Source organism: Moschus berezovskii, chromosome 12 (genome assembly GCF_049115385.1).
Source record: "Moschus berezovskii isolate FMDL1 chromosome 12, NW_MosBer_1.0, whole genome shotgun sequence".
In the NCBI taxonomy this organism is placed as follows: domain Eukaryota; kingdom Metazoa; phylum Chordata; class Mammalia; order Artiodactyla; family Moschidae; genus Moschus; species Moschus berezovskii.
This window is the reverse complement of record NC_142471.1, coordinates 68,175,060-68,197,531: the sequence shown is the minus strand read 5'-3', so window position 1 is coordinate 68,197,531 and position 22,472 is coordinate 68,175,060. Positions and strand designations below refer to the sequence as shown.

At 45.3% G+C, this 22,472-nt stretch overlaps 1 protein-coding gene across 4 annotated transcripts in view; it reads left to right on the top strand.

The window, feature by feature from the left end:
* FBXW4 (F-box and WD repeat domain containing 4) overlaps window positions 1-22,472 on the top strand; it is a 108,916-nt gene that overhangs the window by 51,398 nt on the left and 35,046 nt on the right. The gene's annotated exons all lie outside the window — the stretch shown is intronic.

Here is a 22,472-nt window from a genome sequence, read left to right as displayed (position 1 = left end):
GCAAGGAGATCCAACCAGTCCATTCTAAAGGAGATCAATCCTGGGTGTTCATTGGAAGGACTGATGCTAAAGCTGAAACTCCAATACTTTGTCCACCTCATGCGACGAGTTGACTCACTGGAAAAGACTGATGCTGGGAAAGGTTGGGGGCGGGAGGAGAAGGGGACAACAGAGAATGAGATGGCTGGATGGCATCACCGACTGTGGACATGAGTTTGAGTGAACTCCGGGAGTTGGTGATGGACAGGGAGGCCTGGCGTGCCGTGATTCATGGGGTCGCAAAAAGTCGGACATGACTGAGCGACTGAACTGAACTGACTGATGCCAAATACTTTATATCTCACTTAATCTTTCCAGATAGGTACTGTCACCATCATCAGGCAAGGAAACTGAGGCCTAAGAGAGGTTATTAACATTCTCAGAGTCACATTCAGTAATTAACTCAAACGTGGGTTTGAGTCCCAGCTTCTGACTCTGGAGCTCATGGCCTTTAACTGCTCTGCTACCCTGTCTGCTTCTTGGCTCACAAGGATCTTGCTCTCATTTGGGATTAGAATTTGTTGATTGTCTTGAATTGTTTCCAATTTAAATAAAAAAGCGAACTGAAAACTTAACTCTCTGGACCTTAAGTTTTGGCTTTTTGGTTTTCTTGAACATCCTAATTCCTAGGCTGGCTTGGATAGCCTTCAGGTAATTGTTGAAAGAATGAGGCCCCTATCTTCGCCTGCCTCCAGCTTAGGATTTGCCCATGCAAGGCCTTGTTGCATGAGAGTGCCAGTCAGTCTCAGGGTAGGAGCATCCATCCAAAGTGGGGATGGTGGCTGTGCAGGTGGGACACCAGACTGATGCAGAGGAGAGGAGGATACAGAATCTAGGCCTGATGTGACTGGAGCTGAGCCAGTTGTTCTGCAGAAGAGGCCTGCTTGTCCCCTGCAGGTCGTCGAGATGGGCTGCTCCTAGGAGGAGGCTGTTCCAGGGGTGGCAGGGTGTGAGGAGAGGGTCTGCTTTCATGTCTCTGAACCGCAGGTGTTTGGACTAGCCACGCTTTGCTTTGGAGACTCCTCTGTAGAGAATCACTTGGAACTTCTTTTGGCGGGGCTGGAGGCGGGAGTGAGGCAAGAGCAACTCTAGTCCCTAAGAGCTAGTCCAGGCCAGTGAGGGAGCACGGTGGGGGTGGCATTTCACATGGTAGTAGTTTTTATGGCTAGGTCCCGACGTTGGATAAATAGGTAAAAAGTTTGACCTGACTGCTGCCTATAAGCCACATGCTTCAAGTGCCCCAGACTTGATAGCTGCTGAATGTGTTTTGTCTGGGTTCTCACAGACTGTGAGGTGAGGTCTTTGATGGCAAATCCCCATGGTCCACGATCCTACTTCTGTGGGTGTGACTGGAGGAAGCTGGGAGGCCACAGAGAGCAGTAGCCTATACTATGGGGAGCTCGTCAGTCCAAGCTCTGCTGGGTCACAGTGTTTGTTACTAGTGGAGGGTTCCTAGTGCATTGGGCCTGCAGAGTATCTGGTTCTGGGATTTCCAGGCAAGGCTCTGAGGTCTGTGTCAAAGGCAGGAAAGTTGGAGGCCACCTGGGTGAGGCTCAGCCCCTACCCCTCACCTCTGTTCAACCCGAACAGCTTCTCTTGTTCCTGTTTAATGCATCTATTAGAGATGCTACTCACAAACGTTTTGTGTTGCTTTTGTAAAAAGTTGAACACAACACTGTAGTATAACTGTTACCCATTTTACAGACAAGAAATGTGAGGCCTCTGGAAGGTACAGGCTTGCTGGGTCAGAAAGCTTGTGATCAGCTGATCTGGTCCTGAATGCAGGCCTGCTCGGCCCGGCTCTGGCCTTTCCCAGGTCCCACAGCGCTGCCTGCCCTGGCCTGTGTGCTCTTTCCTGTATGGATCGCAGCTCATCTGTCACCCAGACTTTCTAGTTTTCATTTTTTCGTTCTTTCAAGGAGGACTGCTTCTCTCTCTTCTGGGTCTGGGGTCAGGGCTGTCTTAGGGCAGGTTGTGAGAGGCTGGCAGGCCTGCGTAGTTACTTCCATTGCTCGAGCCCACACTCTGGCCTTCGGGTACCTTGGCACTGAGCTGCTGCTTTCCCCCTAGCCTCAGAGCCACCGCAAGCAGAGGCCCTGCTTTCCTCTGCTTAGCTGGGCTTGGGTAAGGGCCGCTGACGGCAGTAGTAGGCCTGAGTGTTAGAGGAGTCCTGGGCCTCCTGTCTCCTGGAAGAGTCTCTCCCTAAAGCTGAGGTATCTGTGAAGACCCGAAATCTAATGTGAGCTCCAGCCCCGGGCCCTCTGAGAAAGCCAGACGGACACAGCACTGCAGCCCTCTGGGGCCTCTTGTCCTGCCCCAGCTCAATCCACCACCTTTTTTCTTTCTTTGCTTCATAAATGCAGAGCTGTGGTGCCAGTCTTGCATGCCTCTGCCTCCCTGAAAGCTGTTTGGGGCCACTGGCCCTGACTGGAAGGCACAGATAGGGTGGTTGACGATGTGGGTCCCTTGTCCAGGCCCCAGTCCCAGCTGCCCCACAGCCCTGGTCTGGCTCACTGCGGGGCTCAATTCAGAGTCCTCTTTTGTTTAACTTGCACAGAGCAGCCCCAGCTCACCGTTCCCACATGCCGAAAGTTTCCCCACCATTCAAGGGGAAGGCTGAAAAGCCCTCAGCTAATTGCGTTGGGCTGAAAATTACCACTTCCCTGTGTTCCCCTGCTGCTGAGGACATTTGTGTCACTGCTGTATTTAGGGGGAACAAAGGCCCCCTGTGGGGAGAGCCCAGGTACGAATGTGGGGTGGGGGGAGTAATTGCAGTCTCTCCAGGTGAAAGCCCCTGTTAAACTTCAGTAAGTCAATTAGGCTGGGGGGGGAGGAGGGCAGAGACCCCCACAATAAACTGTTCCCACCGAGCAATTAAAATCATTTTAGCTTTGAGGAGAGAAACTGCTTATTAGAAATTTTGTGGGTCCCCCTCCTCTCCTACCCCAGCCCCCCCTTAGGGATGAAACAACAAAACGCCTTCCTCAATAGAAGTGTTTCTCCTCCTCCCACTCATTGTGTGGCCTGAAAGCACTTACCGTGGGAGGGCAGAGGGAGGGACAGGCCCAAGGGGGAAGAGAATGGAAGGGGTTTAACACCTGGGCCGGCTGAAAATCACAAGTACCCAGGAAGACTGAGGAGAGAGGCTCCTGTGGGGTGCAGTGGGCACACAGGGGCATTTGTATGTATGGGGTGGGCCTGTGCCCGTGGATCATTCTCGTCAGGAGTAGAAACACCAAACAGTGGGTGCAGCTGTGTGAGTACATGTGCAGCATCTTGGGTGCCTCCTTACCAAAAGGAGCAAACACAGGCTGTGTGTGTGTGTGTCTGTCTGTCTACGTGTGTGTCTACCTCTCTTGGCAAGGCCAAGGCAACCCAGCTGGGCAGGCACCTCTTCCCAAGGTTGTGACTGGGCCCATGTTCTCTTTCCTCCCAGGAGCCAAATACCAGCACCTGGGAGTCGAGCCACAGCATAGCTTTCTGCCTCGGAGAGTCGGCAACTGAGGGCTGAGAGGCCAGCAGCCACCCACTGGCCCTGGGCTAGGAATGATTGGGGCAGGGGGGTGGAGAATAGACCCGCTAATCTCCTCAGTGTTCTTCCTCATGTTGCTTGGGTGGGGGTGAGGTGTGGTGACTCGGCAGGAAAGGAATCAGTGACCTGTGCTGGCACATGCTTTCTGGGTATCTGGCTTGGCTGGTATGGCTTATAGTGGAGTCTCCAGGTGGCAAAACTGCTCCCCTCAAATTTCTTCTCCCAAAGGAGAAGCCCAAGTTGGAAAGATAAGGTGATCTGATCTGATCTGGGGAGGGCAGTAGACTTATACATCAAAAGTGTGTAATCTGGTAATTTACAGGTGTATATGCACACGTGTATGCAGAGATTACATGTGGCTTAAGTAGGTAGGTACCATGCCCCACATCTTGGTACTTTAAGGGAGGTTCTGGTGGTGCTGATGGTGGGCATGGCGTTGAGTCAGGTACTGCCCTGGCCCCAGTGCTTCCCTGTGGCTCATGATGTGTTTGGCCTTTATTCCAGTGTTCCAAAGAGGTGAAATGAAACATTGAGGGGTTGACTTTTCCCAGAAAACAAATATGCCAAGTTATTTGCTTAGCATGGGGCCTTAGGAAGTAGAATTTGGTGCCTAGAGGCTGGCAGTGGGGAGGTGAGGCTGTTGACAAAGTCCTGAGCAGGAGCCTGGAGGTGAGGTTTATGGAGAGCCAGGGCTGGGTGGAATGTGGGGGTCTTGGGTAGGTGTGAAGTGGCTGGGAGAGGAGCAGGAATGAGGGGCTGCTCACTGTGTCTGGCTCCACCCAGTAACTACCTGTAAGGAGATGGGTCTTTGGAGGAACCCGAAGCTCAAATGCTTGTCATGTTTTGCTTCAAATTTCTTATAGGTATATACAGAGAATGGAGAAGGAAATGGCAACCCACTCCAGTATGTCTGCTTGGAGATATCCCATGGACAGAGGAGCCTGGTGGGCTACAGTCCATGGGATTGCAAAAAGTGGGACATGACTGAACGACTGATATTACTATATATATAGAGTTAAGTAGATAGATATAGATACACATAAACGTGCACATATGTGTCTATTCATGCAATATTTAGTGATGTTTATAGCATTTTTATACAACATATGATATCATTTATTATTTTATGCTCCAGAACGTGGTTGACCATGAATGGGCCTTGGTTTCCTGATATGTAATTTCTGACTAATGACTTCAAATGTCTTACTAAACCTAGGGCTAGCTTCATTAAAAAGAGTGAGAGAAGGGAATTCCCTGGTGGCCCTGTGATTAGGACTCTGAGCTTCCACTGCAGGGGACATGGGTTCAATTCCTAGTTAGGGAACTAAGATCCCACTCATGGCCAAAAGAAAAAAAGAGTTTTAGGAGGACTACTTTAGGTATATGTGGGTTTAATTTTACATATGTGAGTTTTTTGCTTGGTTCCTTCTTCATTTTTTAATTTGTCACTCAGAGGGATTTAACAGTGGAATATATGAGATTGCTGTTAGGGTCAGATTTATTTTTCCCTTGGTTTTGGGACTACTGGTCCCGGGTCAAGATGGGAAAGAGATCAAAAGAAGTTGTAACAAAGGAATTGCTGGTGGTTTCAAAGTTTTAATTATGGGTGTGTATATTTTTTAACTTTCAAAATTTCAAACATATACAAAGAAAACAGTAAAATTGACTCCTATATTTTCATCACTATTTCAGTCATTTTGTATGTCTTTATTCAAGTCAGATAAGTGCCTGGAAAGTATCATTAGATTGCTTATTTCTCAGATGCCTGACTCCATAGTTGTTGAAAATGGAAGGGTCTGAGAGTGGCCCAGACTCTGTCCTGGCAGAGTGAGCCTTGTGGTTTCCAACAGAATTTTTACTCTCATCAGTTTGTAAAAAGAAATCCCAGAGGCCCAGTCTCTGAAGATAGGGCTTTCTTCTTTAGAAACTGTAACCTCCTGCCTCAAACAGTATCCTTGTTATCTGCTGTCAGTGCAGACAGTCTTCCCACCCACCTCTGCATGGAGAGTAGATTTTTTTCCCTGGCACTCTCTTTGGGCCTAAATGTAGGAAAACACATCATCCCCTTTCTGAAGTTCGAGGCCAGACCATGCTGCCCTGGTCATCTGCTCTCATAGCAGGCTTACCAGCTATTGATTTCATGGACGAGGCGTCTCTTCTTAGCTAGGCTTCAAGGTGTCCAACAGGTGCCTGGCAAAGCCCTTTGCTTATTTGTCAGTGAGGACATTCAGGTGGGTGAGAAGCCCAGTGGCTACTGAATTGAAGTTCTATAGCAGTCAGGACACGGAGAAGGCAATGGCAAGCTACTCCAGTACTCTTGCCTAGAAAATCGCATGGACAGAAGAGCCTGGTGGGCTGCAGTCCATGGGGTCGCTACTAGTTGGACATGGCTGAGCGACTTCACTTTCACTTCTCACTTTCATGCATTGGAGAAGGAAATGGCAACCCACTCCAGTGTTCTTGCCTGGAGAATCCCAGGTATGGCAGAGCCTGGTTGGCTGCTGTCTATGGGGTCACACAGAGTCGGACACGACTGAAGCGACTTAGCAGCAGCAGCAGCAGCAGTCAGGACAAATTGGTTGTAAGTGACAGAAACCAAATTCACATTAACTTGAATAAAACTGGAAATGTTTGGCTCATAAATCCAAGGGTAAAGCTGAGCAATCAAGCTAAAAGAAGAGCACAAGTCCAGGAAGGCTCGGGAGTACCTGGACCCAGAGACCGCAGTGCTGCCAGGACTTATGCTTCTAGGGTGCTCATCTCTGTTTCTGCTTGGATTTCAGCTTCTTTCTTTTTCCCAGTTGACCAGCTTATTCCAGAGGCTGCCAAGAGCTCCTGAGTTTGGCAGCTCATGGATTAAGTCATGAAAAGGGACTGGCATCCAGAAATCTCACTGGCCCTGCCTAGGTCAGCTGCCTACCCCTTGACCGGTTGACTGGCCGGGGAGGGAGATTATGTAAGAATATGGGAAGTCTCAGAATCAGCTGTGTGGAAGGAGCATACAGGGCAGACAGAGCAGTCAGTATCTACTGTTTTCATAAAGGGCAAGTTACTCCTTGACACCCCGTCCCAAATGTCTAGGTGATGGCACTAGTATGTATGTGGAGGGTAGCAGCTCAGCGCCTTGGCCGCCAGCTCTCACGGTCATTCAGTCTGGAGGGAACTGTGGCATTATTGGCTTTCACCTCCTCTTTCTCACTTCATTACTGCTCTGCTGATTAGACATTCCTCCCTCTGTAAGCTGTTGATGGTGGCCTTAGAAAAATCTGCCACTTTTCTCACATGTTCATGGGGGAAAAAACTGGGCTGCAGACACACGGGGTTGGATAAATGTGCAGTGGCCCAGGACCCTTCCAGTGGGGCAGAGAGAGATGGGAGCCAAGTCCTGGGATGGCACAGACTGGACTGGGCCGCCTCCAGAGGAGAACGACCAGCAGGTGGCCAGAATTAGACTCCAGGATTTCAGCAGAACAGAATGGAACACATAGACTCCCACCTCTCTCCTCCTCAGTGCCATTGTCTAGAGGGCAGGAAATCTTGGAGAGGAACACAGCTCAAGGTCAAGATTCCTGGTGCAGCCCACTAATCTGGAAACAAGGAAGTCCCTTGGGATTTCACCTTCCTGAGAAGCCCTGTAATGAAAGACTTGCAGAAAAGGACCTCAGTATTCTTACTTTTCTCCTATCTCTAGCCATGTAATTTTTCCACTTCCCCCTGTACAGTAAGCCTCAGTCTGTGCCAGCGTGAGGACTCTGGGGCCCTTGGTGTCTCTCATCACAGGGAAGGAGTTGACATGAGGGTTATTGGTTAAATCTGCACACCAGGGTTTACTGGTGGACCTCCTCTACAATAGAGACTTTCTTTCTTGAGGAATCAGTTTTTCCTCCTGTGTACATAGACATAGTCCTTTCCTTTCTTCTTTTCATGGATCCCATTTCTATAGCCCTGTTGTGTATAATTTATGATGCATAGCAGGCCCTACTGGTCTGTCCACCTCCATGATAGAAGGAAAATTCCCTTCCCACTCCTTGACCACTCCTCCATCACCAGTGGCCTTCAGTGGAAATGGTGGAAAATGCCGCAGCAATCAGGCTAGGTGGAGGAGTATAGAGCTTCATCTCCGCTTCTCCTCCCCCTGAGTTGATGGAAGAGAAGTGGTCCAAGGATGCAGATGGTAGTAGTGAATCCATAAATCAACACTCACACCCTCTGCCTCCCTTGTTTTCAGCTTACTTGACGTCACTGTGGGCCTCTCTTTGGAAAGGCATTAGGGCCTGTTTCGTTTTAAGCTCTGTCAGAGTTACGAGGCCAGGGGATGAGGAATGCCATGCCGTCAGGCGACAGGTATTGTGGGTGGGCTCTCTTGCTTTTGATTCCTCAGAGAGAGCCTCTTTCTAGAAGGTCTTGATTGCACTTTGATGCTTGCCCCATGAAAATACCCCACATTGGTGCTTATGTGATGTTGAGAATAAAAATAAGAACCAGGCCAATCAATCTCTAGGGAATGCCATCGCCGGGCTTAAATATGACCGTGGGCCAAGGACATAGGGCCTTGAGATCATAGGGCACACCACAGAGTCCTCTTTGGCCTGCCCTCATCTCTCTTCTCTCTTTGTGTTGTGAACACTTAATGCTGCCGCCTACATCTGAAGTCAGTCTGAGTTTCGGGGTCCCTCTGTGGTTTGGTAACGTGGGCCTGTTTAGGAAGAATCAGACTTTAAAATGAAACTGTTGAGTTGCTCTCCAGTTGAGCTCTGTTTTCCTTTCTGTGAGTCACAGCTGGTTCTAGTGGTTCTTGTCTTCCTTCCACCTCATCCCCCTTCTCAGATGCCAGCGACTTATGTTCATCAGGAAACCCGAAAAACAGCAGAGCTTGTTTAGCCTAAGTCTCCCCAGGAATCTCCAGACCACGTGGGCCACCCAAGCCCAGAAGACATTAGCAGCCTGGGACCCAGTCCTTGGGCCTGACCACTACCATGATGACAAATGGACTGCCTAGAAGAGAGAGGAAAAAGTGGATTTGTTTTGAAGCTGGAAATAATCCTGTGCTTAGCTAGCCTTAGCACCGTTAGTCATCTGAGTACCCAGTAAGTACAGGGCACTGTGGTGGAGTAAGCCTTGGCTTTGACCCCTGATAGGCTCCCTGCAGAGTTCAGTAGCTCTCCTGCTTGAAGAAACTGGTTGTTAACCTCTCTACAGAGAAAGTGCTTGTGAAACAGAAGTTTAGGAGGTATATACTACTATATGAGAGCAGAGAGGAAACTGTGGAATTCTCACAGGCAACTTTTTCAGGCCTTAATCACTCAGAAGCCCTCCAGGTGAATGGCCCCTGTCAAAGGGTGTCAGCCAGGTTTAGGAAGGAGCCATGGGACTGTGTGGTTTGTGTGGGGTTCAGAATCACATTGAACTCAGGCACCAGCAATATGCAGTCCTTTCAGGCAACTTCAAAATGAATATTCTTATTATCATCCTCTTTTTAATCTCTCATTTTCTATGTTATTTTCTAGATAAGTAATATATAAATATATTCCAGTTGTAAAAAGATTAAATAGTTTAAAAATATATAAATTATATAGAATTATATAAAAATATATGAGAATATAAAAAAAGTTATTTTCCTGTTACCCTTCCCCTCATTCTTCTCCTTTTTGTAGGAAGTCTGTAGATGTCACTCCAGATCTTTTAATTTGAAGCAAACATCAAACATCATGTAATTTCACGAATATTCATGTGTATGTATATACACACACAAATACATGGTTTTGCTTAGTTTTAGGCTCACAATATGCATTCTGTAACTTGAATTCTTCCTCTGGGACCCATGTGGCTCAGAGGTCCTTTGCTGTCAGAAAGCATTCTTTTTACTGCTGCATTCTAATTCAGAAAAATATGGATGCACCATAGTTTACTTAGCCATCCTGCTATTGATGAACACTTAGGTTATTTCCAGTGGTTTGCTATTATGAATAGTGCTCAGGAAGCATCTGTGTACTTGCCTATTTGTGCATATAGTGAGATATTTTTCTAAGGAAGATATTTAGGAATAAACTTGCTGGATTGAGGGGTAAATACAATTAAAAGTTTTTGGATGCTGCCTAATTGCCCTCCACTTGGACTGTATCAGATTACATACCCACAAACAGTATATACATATATATTTCCTCTTATCAGTACTGGATAATATCAGATTAAAAAATTTTTTTTGTTTCTCTGGAGGGTAAAAATTGATATCCAATTCTGGTAGTGAGTATAGAATAGTGATTAAGAACTGGACTCTGAAGCCCAACTGGCTGAGGTCAAATCACAAGTCTTCCCACCTGCTAGCTGTGTGACTTGGTGAGTTACTTAACCTCCCTATTCCTTAATTTCCTCATCTGTGAAAGGGGGATGATAATGGTAGTACATACTCATAGTGACTTAAATTTTTTGTTCTTATGGAAAATTTCAAAATATGCAAAAGTAGAATAATCAATTCTTGGCCAATTTTGCTTCATCAATATTGCTCACACACTTTGCCCTTCAATATTATTCTGTAGTAAATATCAGGCATATAAGTAAATATTTCAGTGGATAGTCTAAAAGATAGTGATGGTTTTAAAATGTGATTATAATACCATTATCATATCTAGAAAAATATCACCAAAAATGTAGGAATGTAGGTTTGTTGGGTTTTTTTGCCAACATACATTCAAATGTACGGAATAACATACATTCAATCTACTGAATTTATTAACAAGACATGTTAGAGACGTTTCTACACTCTATTTTCTATCTGTACGGCCTCTAAACACAAGTTTTGTCCACCCCCAAGAAGAAATGGCACTATATTCCAGTGCTAAAGGAAAAACTGACTGGGTCAGACTTCCTGAGAAATGATGAATACTGATCCACAAAACTATGTACCTAACAAGAGGCATGAAAAAAGAAGAAATACATATGGTCATTATTTGTGGACACTATAACTGTCTACATAGAAAATCCAAAAGATTCAACTAAAAGTACTGCAACAAATTTCAGAGTAGGATGAGGTGGATGGCACACTGTGTATGACAGTGGAAAGGAGAGTTGGGGACTTCCCTGGTGGTCCAGTGGCTGAGACTCTACAACTCCAGTGCAGGGGGCCGGGTTACATCCCTGGTCAGGGAACTAGATCCCACATGCCACAACTAAGAGTTCACATGCTGCAACTAAAGATCTCTCATGCCACTTAACAAAGACTGAAGATCTTTGTTCCTCTAGCGGGGAAGGAACCTATGCCCCCTGCAGTGGAAGCCTGGAGTCTTAACTGCTGGACCCCCAGGGAAGTCCCTGTTGAAATGATTTGAAGGTTAAATGAATTAATTATATAGTACCTGGTATGTGGTAAATGCTATAGGTATTTGCAGCTATTTTTCATTGTTTTCTGATTTGCAATTCTTTGATTACTAGGAGGGTTAACATTACTTCATGTATTTTTTGGGCAGGTATATTTTTTTGCTATATATTACTTATTGAAAATTTGTGCTCATTCATCTGTTTTTTTCCCTCTGTGGTTTATAGAATATCTTTGTATTTTCTGGGTATTAATCTTTTGACTGCTACATATATTTGGTAATTCCTTTCAGCCTGTTGTTTACAGTGTCTGCTGTTGTGTAGTTTTTTGTAATTTGGAGATTAGTTCTGTCATCTCTGCCCTATGGCTTCAGAGTTCTGTCTTATGAATGCCTTCACTACTTCGAGATTGTAAAACTATTTTCCTATATTTTCTTCTAACACGTTTATGGGTTTTTGTGTAGTTTTTAAAAGTGTTTATGTCCTCAATCCATCTGGAATTGATGTCTGCTGTGAGTTAGGGCTCTAATTTTATTTTTGCCAAATGCATGTCCTATGGTTTCTCTACCATTTATTGATTAGTTCATCCTTCATCCACTGCCTTTAAATGCCACATTTAGGACCTGCTGATTCCCTACAAATTTATGGGTATGACTCTAGATTCTTTATTCTGATTCATTGATCTAGTTGTCTATTCTAGCATTGATATCTAGTCAAGTGATCTGTTTCTCACTGTTCTTGTAAAAATATTTCTTAGCTCTTCTTATATAAGTTTCCTCTTCCATATGAATTTTAGAATCAACTGATTAAGTAAAAAATCTTGTTTGGATGGGACTGTATTGAATTTATGGGCTAATGATGGGAAAACTGACAGTTGAAGACTTCTCATCCAGGAACATGATGTATCTCTCCACTTACTCAGCAATTCTGTGTCCATTAGTAAAGGATACAGTAGAGTTTTTTTTTTTGTTTTCATATGGTTTTGGTTTTTTGTTTCTTTTTGTTTCATTTTTTTGGTTAGATTTATTCTTGGCTATTTTACAATTTCTTAATTCTTTTTTGCAAATAGATTTCTAATTTCATTTTGTTTGGTGATTGCTGGTGCATAATAGTTTACATCTGCTGGTTTACATTACAAATGTAAATAGTTTACATTTGCTGGTGCAAAATAGTTTACATTTGCTGTGTGCCATACATTGCTCTAAGCATCTTATCCCATATAATTTTCTCAGTAAGTCCTAATATTTCTGATTTATTGTTAAAGAAAGCCCAGTTAATTGCTCATCCAAGGTCCCATGGTTACCAGGTGGGAGAGCCAGCAGTCCTGAGCCCACACTCCTTTCTCTCTCGTTCGCTGTTTTATTATTTATTTATTCAGCTGTACTGCATCTCAGTTGCGGCACAAGAGATCTTCAGTCTTTGTTATGTGGCATGAGAGATCTTTAGTTGCAGCATGTGAACTCTTAGTTGTGGCATGTGGGATCTAGTTCCCTGACCAGGGATGTAACCCGGCCCCCTGCATTGAGTTGTAGAGTCTCAGCCACTGGACCACCAGGGAAGTCCCCAACTCTCCTTTCCACTGTCATACACAGTGTGCCATCCACCTCATCCTACTCTGAAATTTGTTGCAGTACTTTTAGTTGAATCTTTTGGATTTTCTACGTAGACAGTTATAGTGTCCACAAATAATGACCATATGTATTTCTTCTTTTTTCATGCCTCTTGTTAGGTACATAGTTTTGTGGATCAGTATTCATCATTTCTCAGGAAGTCTGACCCAGTCAGTTTTTCCTTTAGCACTGGAATATAGTGCCATTTCTTCTTGGGGGTGGACAAAACTTGTGTTTAGAGGCCGTACAGATAGAAAATAGAGTGTAGAAACGTCTCTAACATGTCTTGTTAATAAATTCAGTAGATTGAATGTATGTTATTCCATTGTACTGTGAGTCTTTGTTTTTGATGTAGTTAATTTTTTATATTAATTCTGCCCTTCCATTGCTCAAGTTTGTAAGTTTCTGTTTATTAAGTGGAATTGGTGCATTTGGGAAGAGCAGCCTCTATACCTCAAGCCTCCTCTTGGTTAGCCTGGGCCAGGGTCTTATATCCTTGGCCAGCCTGCCCTTTTACCACTGGTTAAAATGGAAAATGAGCATTATGTGTTTCCATAGAGGAATTTCCTCTGTGGGAAAGCAGAAAGCCTGTTCTGTTGCTGTTGTTAGAGTCTTTATCAGGAGGGCGAGCCTGGGGAGCCCCAGCCTCTGGACACTTTCAGAGCCTGACCTAGGTGGCTTACTTGCACCATCCTATCCAGAGGCACATGGGCTGAGAGGGGCCTGAGGTGTGTGTGTGTGAGAGAGGGAAGGAGAGACACACAAGACAGGCAGGCAGGTAGACACTGACTGCGACAGGTGTTCCAGGCCTCTGCCCACCGTGGGAGTCAGGACCAGTCTTGCTCTCTGCTGGCCAGTGCTGAGTTAGGAGAAAGAGGCTAGTGGAGTCCCTCCCTGCTGACCTGGGGCTTTCTGTCCTAACCTTGGGCTACTGATCAGTTCCACAGCTTCAGCCCAAGGTGTGCCAGGGCCACCACTGCTGACACCTGTTTCAGCAGGCAGCTCATTATCGGGTCCACTTGTTTTTGGCCATGAGTCAGTGGGCAGGAATGTTTGGTTATGTTGTGTTTTCTCTTATAAGATGTAAATAATATACTTTTCCCTTTAAAAAGCAGCACTTACTTATTAAAGATTTATAAAATAAAATTTAAAAGAAGAAAGAATTGCTAATTACTCTGTTGCCCATATGCAGTCACCTGAAGCATTTTAGTGAGTTTCATTCCACTTCTTCCTTTTCTGTTCACAGGCTGTTTTTTTAAAAGTTGAAGCATAGCGTTATATTAGTTTCACATATGCAGCATACTGATTTGATATTAGAATGCAGTGCAAAATGATCTCTATCACAAGTCTAGTTACTATGCATCACCTTACATAGTTATGATCATTTTTTTCTTGATGAGAACTTTTAAGATTTACTCTCTTAGCAACTTTCAGATATGCCACACAGTATTATTAACTGTAGCCATCATGCTGTATATTACATCCTCGTAATTTATTTATTTTATAGCTGGAAGTTTGTACCTTTTGACTGCCTTGTTCCATTTCTCCTGTCCCCTACCTCCTCCCCTTTGGCAACTACCAGTCTGTTCTTTGTGAACTTGGTTTTTCATTTGTTTTGTTTTGATTCATTTTGTTCTTTCTTATATTGCACATATAAGTGAAATCATATAGTATTAGTCTTTCTCTGTCTTACCTATGTCACTTAGCCTAATGCCTTAAGGCCTGTATGTATCACAAATGGCAAGTGGGTGTTAGTTGCTCAGTCATGTCTGACTCTTTGGAACCCTATGGTCTTGAGCCTCTCAGGCTCCTCTGCCCATGGTATTCTCCATGTGAGAATACTAGAGTAAGTTTCCATGCCCTCTTTCCAATCCCAGGGGATCCCAGGGGATCTTCCCAATCCAGGGATCAAAGCTGGGTCTCTTACATTGCAGGCAGATTCTTTACCATCTGAGCCACCAGGGAAGCCCCCAATGGTAAGGTTCCATGCTTTTTTATGACTGAGTGGTATCCATTGTATATATGCACACCACAGATTTTTATCCATTCGTCCACCGGTGCACACTAGGTTGTTTCCATAGCTTGGCTATTTTAAACAAGGCTCCAGTGAGCATGGGGGTGCATATATCGTTTCAAATTATTACTATTTTTTTTTTAAAAAAAACAAATACTCAGAAGTGGAATTACTTGATCATACGGTAGTTCCTCCTTCAAGCTAGGCTTCAGCAGTACTTGAATTGAGACATTCCAGATGTACAAGCTGGGTTTAGAAAAGGCAGAGGAACCAGAGATCAAATTGCCAACATTCATTGGATCATAGAGAAAGCAAGGGAATTCCAGAAAGATTTCTACTTCTGTTTCATTGACTACATAAAAGCTTTTCACTGTGTAAATCAAAACAAACTGTGGAAAATTCTTAAAGAGATGGGAATACCAGACCATCTTACCTGTCTCCTGAGAAACCTGTATGCGGGTCAAGAAGCAACAGTTAGAACCTTACACAGAACAACTGACTGGTTTAAAATTGGGAAAGGAGTACAGCAGGGCTGTATATTGTCACCCTGTTTATTTAAGTTATATGCAGAGTACATAATGCAAAATGCCAAGCTGGATGACTCCCAAGCTGGAATCAAGATTGCCTGCAAAAATAGCAACAACCTCGGATATGCAGATGATACCACTCTAATGGCAGAAAGTGAAGAGGAACTAAAGAGCCTCCTGATGAAGGTAAAAGAGGATGGTGAAAGCTGGCTTAAAACTCAACATTTAAAAAATGAAGATCATGGCATCTGGTCCCATCACTTCATGGCAAATAGAAGGGGAGAAAGTAGAAGCAGTGACAGATTTTCTCTTTTTGGGCTCTAAAATCACTGCGGATGGTGACTGTAGCCATTAAATCAGAAGACATTTGTTACTTGAAAGCGATGGCAAACCTAGACAGCATATTAAAAAGCAAAGGCATCACTTTGCCAATGAAGGTCCATATAGTCAAAGCTATAGTCTTTCCAATAGTCGTGTACAGATGTGAGGGTTGGACCGTAAGAAGGCAAAGTGCTGATGGATTGATGCTTTCGAATTGTGGTGTTGGAGAAGACTCTTGAGAGTCCCATGGACTGCAAGGAGATCAAACCAGTCAATCCTAAAGGAAACCAACCCTGAATATTCAGTGAAAGGACTGATGCTGAAGCTGAAGCTCCACTATTTTGCCCACCTAATGCAAATACTTTGACCACAGGCGCCTCATTGGAAACGACTCTGATGCTGGGAAAGATTGAAGGCAAAAGGAGAAGAGGGAGGCAGAGGATGAGATGGTTGGGTGGCATCACCAGTTCAATGGACATGAACTTGGGCAAACTCTGGGAAATAGTGAGGGACAGGGAGGCCTGGCATGCTACAGTCCATGGGGTTGCAAAGTCAGACATTACTTAGCAACTGAACAACAAATGGTAGTTCAATTTTTCACTTTCTTGAGGAAACTTCACATTGTTTTCCATAGTGGCTACACCAATTTACATTCCCACCAACAGTGCATGAGGGTTCCCTTTTCTTCACACCTTCTCCAGCAGTGGCTATCTCTTGTCTTTTTGATGACAGCCATTCTAACAGATGTGAAGTGATATCTCATTGTGGTTTGGATTTGCATTTTCCCTGATGATTAGCAATGTTTAGAATCTTTTTATGTGCCTGCTAGCTATCTCTGTCTTCTTTGGAAAAACGTCTGTTCAGGTCCTATGCCCATTTTCTAATCAGATTGTTTGGCTTTCTGCAATTGAGTTGTATGAGTTCTTTATATATTTTGGATATTAGCCCCTTATTGGATATATGCTTTGCAATTACTTTCTCCCATTCAATAGGTTGCCTTTTCATCTTGTTGATGATTTCCTTTGCTTTGCAGAAGTCTCGTAGCTTGATGTGCTCCCACTTGTTTATTTTTGCTTTTGTTGCTTTTGTTTTGGAGTCAGATACAAAAAATCATTGCCAGGAGTGGTGTCAAGGTGCTTACTACTGTGTTTTCTTTCAGGAGTTTTATGGTTTCAGGTCTTACATTCAAGTCTTTAATCCATTTTGAATTAATTTTTGTGTACACTATAAGATAGTTGTTTCATTCTTTTGCAAGTGGCTGTCCAATTTTCTCAACACTGTTTGTTGAAGAGACTGACCTTTCTCCCATTGTGTATGCTTGCCTCTTTTGTAATTAAAAATAATTAGTTGTATGATTCTTTAGTTTGATCAACAAAGTTGTGTTTACCTTCTCCACTCAAGCTGTTTTAAAATAGTTCCATTAATGCTGCTCATACCCTACTTTTTTTTTTTTCTTATAAAACATTTTGTCTATCTTCTTTGGGAATATCATTTTAAATGTCTGTTTAATATTCCATTAAGTAGATAGACCAGCATTTATTTTTGGTCTTGACCCCTTTAAGACAAGGTACATCCTTCTTTCCCTGTTAATCCATTTTGGTTCAATCACCCATGAAGTTGGCTAACCTTCTTTTGAATTTTTATTTTCTGTTTGCACCATCTCTTTGAGGTAATGGTATGCCAGATGCTATGTGAAATGGACCTGCTTTTTATTTGCCTTAAACTTTACTCATTCAAGTTTCAGAGAGGCGTCTTTGTCTTGTTGTCCTTTAGTTTGGTGAACAAAGTTGTGTTTACCTTCTCCTCTGTGGTTAAGCTTTAGTTCTGGGCACTCCTCCCCAGGCTTGATAGGCAGGCACTGCTATGGACGGTAGGCCTCATCACTGATGGGTCACTCAGCCTTCTGGTCTAATGGAGAGCATTCAGGTATATGTACCCCCACTGCAAGGTGGATGTTTGCTGATGAGAACAAGATTTCTTTGTCTCTCTTTTTTTTGTTCCCTCCCAAATACATCTATTTCCCTTCCCCTTGGGTGGCCTGGGGTGCCCTGTTGACTGGATCTTGGGAAATGGCTGCCTCATCCTTTACCTGCCCAGGACTGTGTCTCTCTTCTTCCTGACTTCTGTTGACCTCCTGTTCCCACTCCGCTGGTCCCTCCCTCACAGTGCTGTCACTGCACTTCTGCTCCTGGCCTAGCTTCACCCGGTGAGTTTGTGTGACCTTCGCACTGCATTCATGCTTTGGGACTTAGCCGCTATAATGATGTCCATGGCGCAGGTTAGCAGATGGCGGCAGTAGCAATGAGACCTGACATGTTCTAATGACTCTCTTCTTCCCACCCTTGCTGGCCAAGCTGATGGAGGGGCAGGGGTTTCCTTGAGGCGTTTTAGGAGGGGGCCAAGGGAAATCAGGGGGTGCCCAGGTGCCGATGAAGCCTGTGACCTTTGCTGCTATAATATCAGTGTTTCACAAGCAGGGCGGTTCGGGAGCCCACTTGCAGCCCATCAAAAATTGATTTAATTGCAATTTTTCCTCCAATTAGGAGCACTGGAGCCTGACTAATTGGAGTAATAGAGAGTAATAAGGCTCAGATAAAAAGCCTTCCTCGGCGGCCTTTGTATCTCGTGTCAGTGCCTGTCAGAGGTCAGAGAGCTTGCATATTCTATTAGGCAGCCCGGCCTTCATTTGTACAAATTAGTTTACCCAACAGTAATTAAAATGCCAATGCGGGTTGAAGAGAACTGAATACACTTGATGGGCATGTTGGTGAATGATGTGACAGCTCTGGTGGCTTCCCTTGCCAAAGTGTGTCAGCCCAGCTCAGAGGCGGCTGGGGCCTGGGCCAGCTGGGCAGCTCCAGGCCAGCCACGGGGCACAGCTGCCGAGCACACCCTTCTGCTGCCCCTCCTCAGAGCCCCTCCGTCGCTCCTTTCTTCTCCCAGGTGGAGTCATTTGTTCACTTGTCCATTCGTTCATTCAGTAAGCATTTGAGTTGTCAGTATGTGGCAGGCATTATACTAGGTGCTGGGGAAAGAACTTACAGGGCACAGGGTGTAAAATCACTTGGGCTCTGGAATTAAGACTAACTGGGTTCAAATTCTAGTCCCACTGGTTGCTCCATGTGTGAGCAAGATCAAGTCTGTTACTTCTCTGTGTGTCTCAGTGTCCTCGTCTGTCAGACATGAGGCAGTAGACAAAATAGTGCTTTGGAGACATTTTTTTGCGGACTCGAGCACACAGCAAGTGCTCAGTCACTTCCTAGTGTAGTTGCTGCTGCTGCTGCTGCGGCTAAGTCGCTTCAGTCGTGTCCGACTCTGTGCGACCCCATAGACGGCAGCCCACCAGGTTCCCCCGTCCCTGGGATTCTCCAGGCAAGAACACTGGAGTGGGTTGCCATTTCCTTCTCCAATGCGTGAAAGTGAGGTCCCTCAGTCGTGTCCGACTGAGTGACCCCATGGACTCAGCTTACCAGGCTCCTCCATCCATGGGATTTTCTGGGCAAGAGTACTGGAGTGGCTTGCCATTGCCTTCTCCCCTAGTGTAGTTAAGAGGGTCCAAACTAAGGCAGAGGCAGCATGAATATACCTTCTTTTCACCCTGCCCACACCCGACTGATTTTCCTTCATACTTTGCTCTGCTCTGTTCTGTATCTTTGTTATTTTCTATTCCTCAACCTGACTACCAGAACTCCCAACTCTCTTTTTCTCTCTGATGTGAGGGCTCTTATGTCGTCTTCTTGGGCCTATGGATGATCTCTGTGAGGCCAGGTTTTCCTAAATTGGGACCCGGGGGCCAGTAAGGTAGCTTGGGCATCTGGGCAGGGTGAAACTTTGTAGAGTGGATGAGAAATTGGATGAGAAATTGTAGAAGGCTTGTTTCTTCTGGTCCAAAAAGAGAAGAGTTTGTGGAGTCAGAATGACTTTCAGACCCTCAGGGTGAGAGAGCGTGTGTGTGTGTGTGTGTGTGGACATTTTTAGGTATTGCTGGTTATTGTTATTGTTCAGTTGCTAGGTCGTGTCCTTTTCTCATGTGTGTGTGTGTTGACATTTTTAGGTATTGCTGGTTATTGTTATTGTTCAGTTGCTAAGTCGTGTCCTCCTCTTTGTGACCTCATGGACTGTAGCATGCCAGTCTTCCCTGTCCTTCACTATCTCCTGGAGTTTGCTCAGGTTCATGTCCATTGAGTTGGTGATGCTATCTAACCATGTCATCCTCTGCCAGCCTCTTCTCCTTTTGCTTTCAATCTTTCCCAGCATTAGGGTCTTTTCCATTGAGTCGGCTCTTCACATCAGGTGGCCAAAGTATTGGGAGTTTCAGCTTCAACATCAGTCCTTCCGATGAATATTCAGGATTGATTTCTTTTAAGATTGACTGGTTTGATCTCCTTGCAGTCCAAGGGGCTCTCAAGAATTTTCTCCAGCACCACAATTCAAAGGCATCAGTTCTTTGGCACTCAGCCTTCTTTATGGTCCAACTCTTAAATCCATCCATGACTACTGGAAAAACCACAGCTTTGACTATATGGACCTTTGTTGGCAAAGTGATGTCTTTGCTTTTTAATATGCTGTCTAGGTTTGTCATAGCTTTCCTTCCAAGGAGCAAGCATCTTCTAATTTCATGGCTACAATCACTGTCTGCAGTGATTTTGGAGTCTGAGAAAATAAAATCTGTCACTGTTTCCACTCTTTCTCCATTAATTTGCCATGAGTTGATGAGACCAGATGCCATTAACTTAGTTTTTTGAATGTTGAGTTTTAAGCCAGCATTTTCACTGTCCTCTTTTACCCTCATCAAGAAGCTCTCTAGTTCCTCTTCACTTTCTGCCATTAGAGTGGTATCATCTGCATATCTGAGGTTGTTGGTATTTTTGCAGGCAATCTTGATTCCAGCTTGTGAGTCATCCAGCCTGGCATTTTGCATTATGTACTCTGCGTTTAATTTAATACACAGAGTGACAATATATAGCCTTGTCATGCTCCTTTCTTCTCATCTGTTATCTGGTTGTGCTTCACTGTACAACCTCACTGCACCAACACTGTGTCATGTGTTATTCAGGTCTGAGCTTGGAGATTTGGGGATTAATTCTCTAAGAAGCAGAGGGACCCCCTTCACAGCTCCTATGACTAGCTTCCTCTGCTGTGTTGGCTGTGAACTCTGGAAGGCCCTTTCAGTTGAAGTCTGTAGATTTGTTTTGGGCATCTTTTTGGTAGCAGACACTGTGCTGGGCACTAGAATACACAAGAGCCACCAGACAGTCCATGATCTCAAAAGGAAGATGGGAAGATAACCCTTCAAATGCTATTTGTCTCGTGCAGGTGAGATCAGGGTGTGGCAGGACTTAAGAGGAAGGCCTGTCAGGCTACTGAGCAGCCAGCAGATCCTGCTTCTGCCTGTTGAGTAGGGCTGGCCGTCCCTGTCTCTCGGAGGGCTGACAGTCTCCGTGGTTTGGATGTGAGTCTTGGTGAATGTTCTAAGCAAGACCTGGCTCCAAATCTGCCTAATTGCTGCTTACATGGTTGTTTTTGTTTGTTTTGACTGAGTGTTAAATTTGATTAAACTCTTAGGCCCTCATAAATGCTAGAGGGACTTTCTACTCTCCCTCCTGTACCTCCTTCCTGCTTTACATGGTTAAGCAAGGGAGAAGGGCTGCTTTTGGAAAGAAATGTTCACAGTTGTTATATCCAGGCAATTAAGAAAGGTCCTTATGGGCATGAAGGTGAGAGGCGTTCCTCCTGGAGGCAGAGGGTTAGGGTCGGGGGTGGGTGGGCAGGAATAGAGGACAGGAGTCCAGGGGCAGGGGTTTCCATCCCTGCTGGGAAGTCAGAGCTGGGGAGGCGCCTCCCCTCTTTCTCCATTGCCTCACCTTGGTGCTAGTTTAGGCCTGTGGCCAGTCAGAGGCCTGCCCAGGCCTTCTTGAGAGTCCGTGCGTCTGTGCCGGTGCCCCTCACCTGGCTCCCTACTTCTCAAAAGTCTGAAGAGCCCCACTGCCTGCATGAATGATTTCTAAGGGCTGTTATGTTTCCAACCCAAGGTGATTAGCTTTGCCAGTTATTACTGATTGCCCTCAAGAGAAAAAAGCTGGTGGGAGAGGGAAGTGAGGATAACACCTCCTGGCTTTGTAGTTTGGGGCTTCAGTGTCCAGTGGCTGCATACCGGGCTGGGTGTCACTTGGAGCATGACAGAGTGACTGTTTTAGAATACCATTCTAGTTTAGTGGCTACTGGCATGCCTATGGGTTGATAGGAGGCTGGGAAGACTGAGCATGTCCCTAGAGAAGTCTTGATTTGAGGCATGGATGCCCCAGGGTGGTTTATGTGGCCTTTTTGTCTGCCTGGGGTTGAAACACTAACCCCTGCCCTGCAATTTTGATTGTAAATCAGTGGCTTTCCCAGTGCCTGCCCTAACATCTCCTCTATCAGCAACTAGCAGGCCAACCCCCCACCAAGCCAAAGCCATCGGCTTCCTAGAGCCCCAACTGCGGAAATCCATCTCCCCACTGACATGCTTGGGATCAGAGAGCCACAGGTGCTGGGCAGGGCCAGGGCCGATAGGCTGCTGCCCCACAGTGCTAACGTGTCATTAATATGTCCAGTCCCTCCCCCCAAGCCCAGACATGTAGGGACATGGCCCTTCCCTGCCTCAGGGCTCCTGAGTGACATAACTGCTTTCAGCTCTCTTGTTCCAGTTTAGATTTTCAGGCCCAGGGTTCCTGCAGGCTCCCCCTCCCAACACCTTCCAAATCCTCTGACAAACGAGTGGTCTGGCACATGGGTTCAAGTTCTAGTCCTAGTACTGTGGCCAGCCTGGCTCATTGAATGGATTCTTCTCACTGGGTTTGAGTCCCCACTTAAAATGAAACTGCAGATTATATATGCTGAACTTTTTAGGGATTTAAGCTGCTGCTGCTGCTAAGTTGCTTCAGTTGTGTCCGACTCTGTGCGACCCCATAGGCGGCAGCCCACCAGGCTCCCCCATCCCTGGGATTCTCCAGGCAAGAACACTGGAGTGGGTTGCCATTTCCTTCTCCAGTGTGTGAAAGTGAGAAGTGAAAGTGAAGTCGCTCAGTCGTGTCCGACTTCAGGCTCTTAAATTTGGGCAGTGTGGTCAGAGTGTTCCT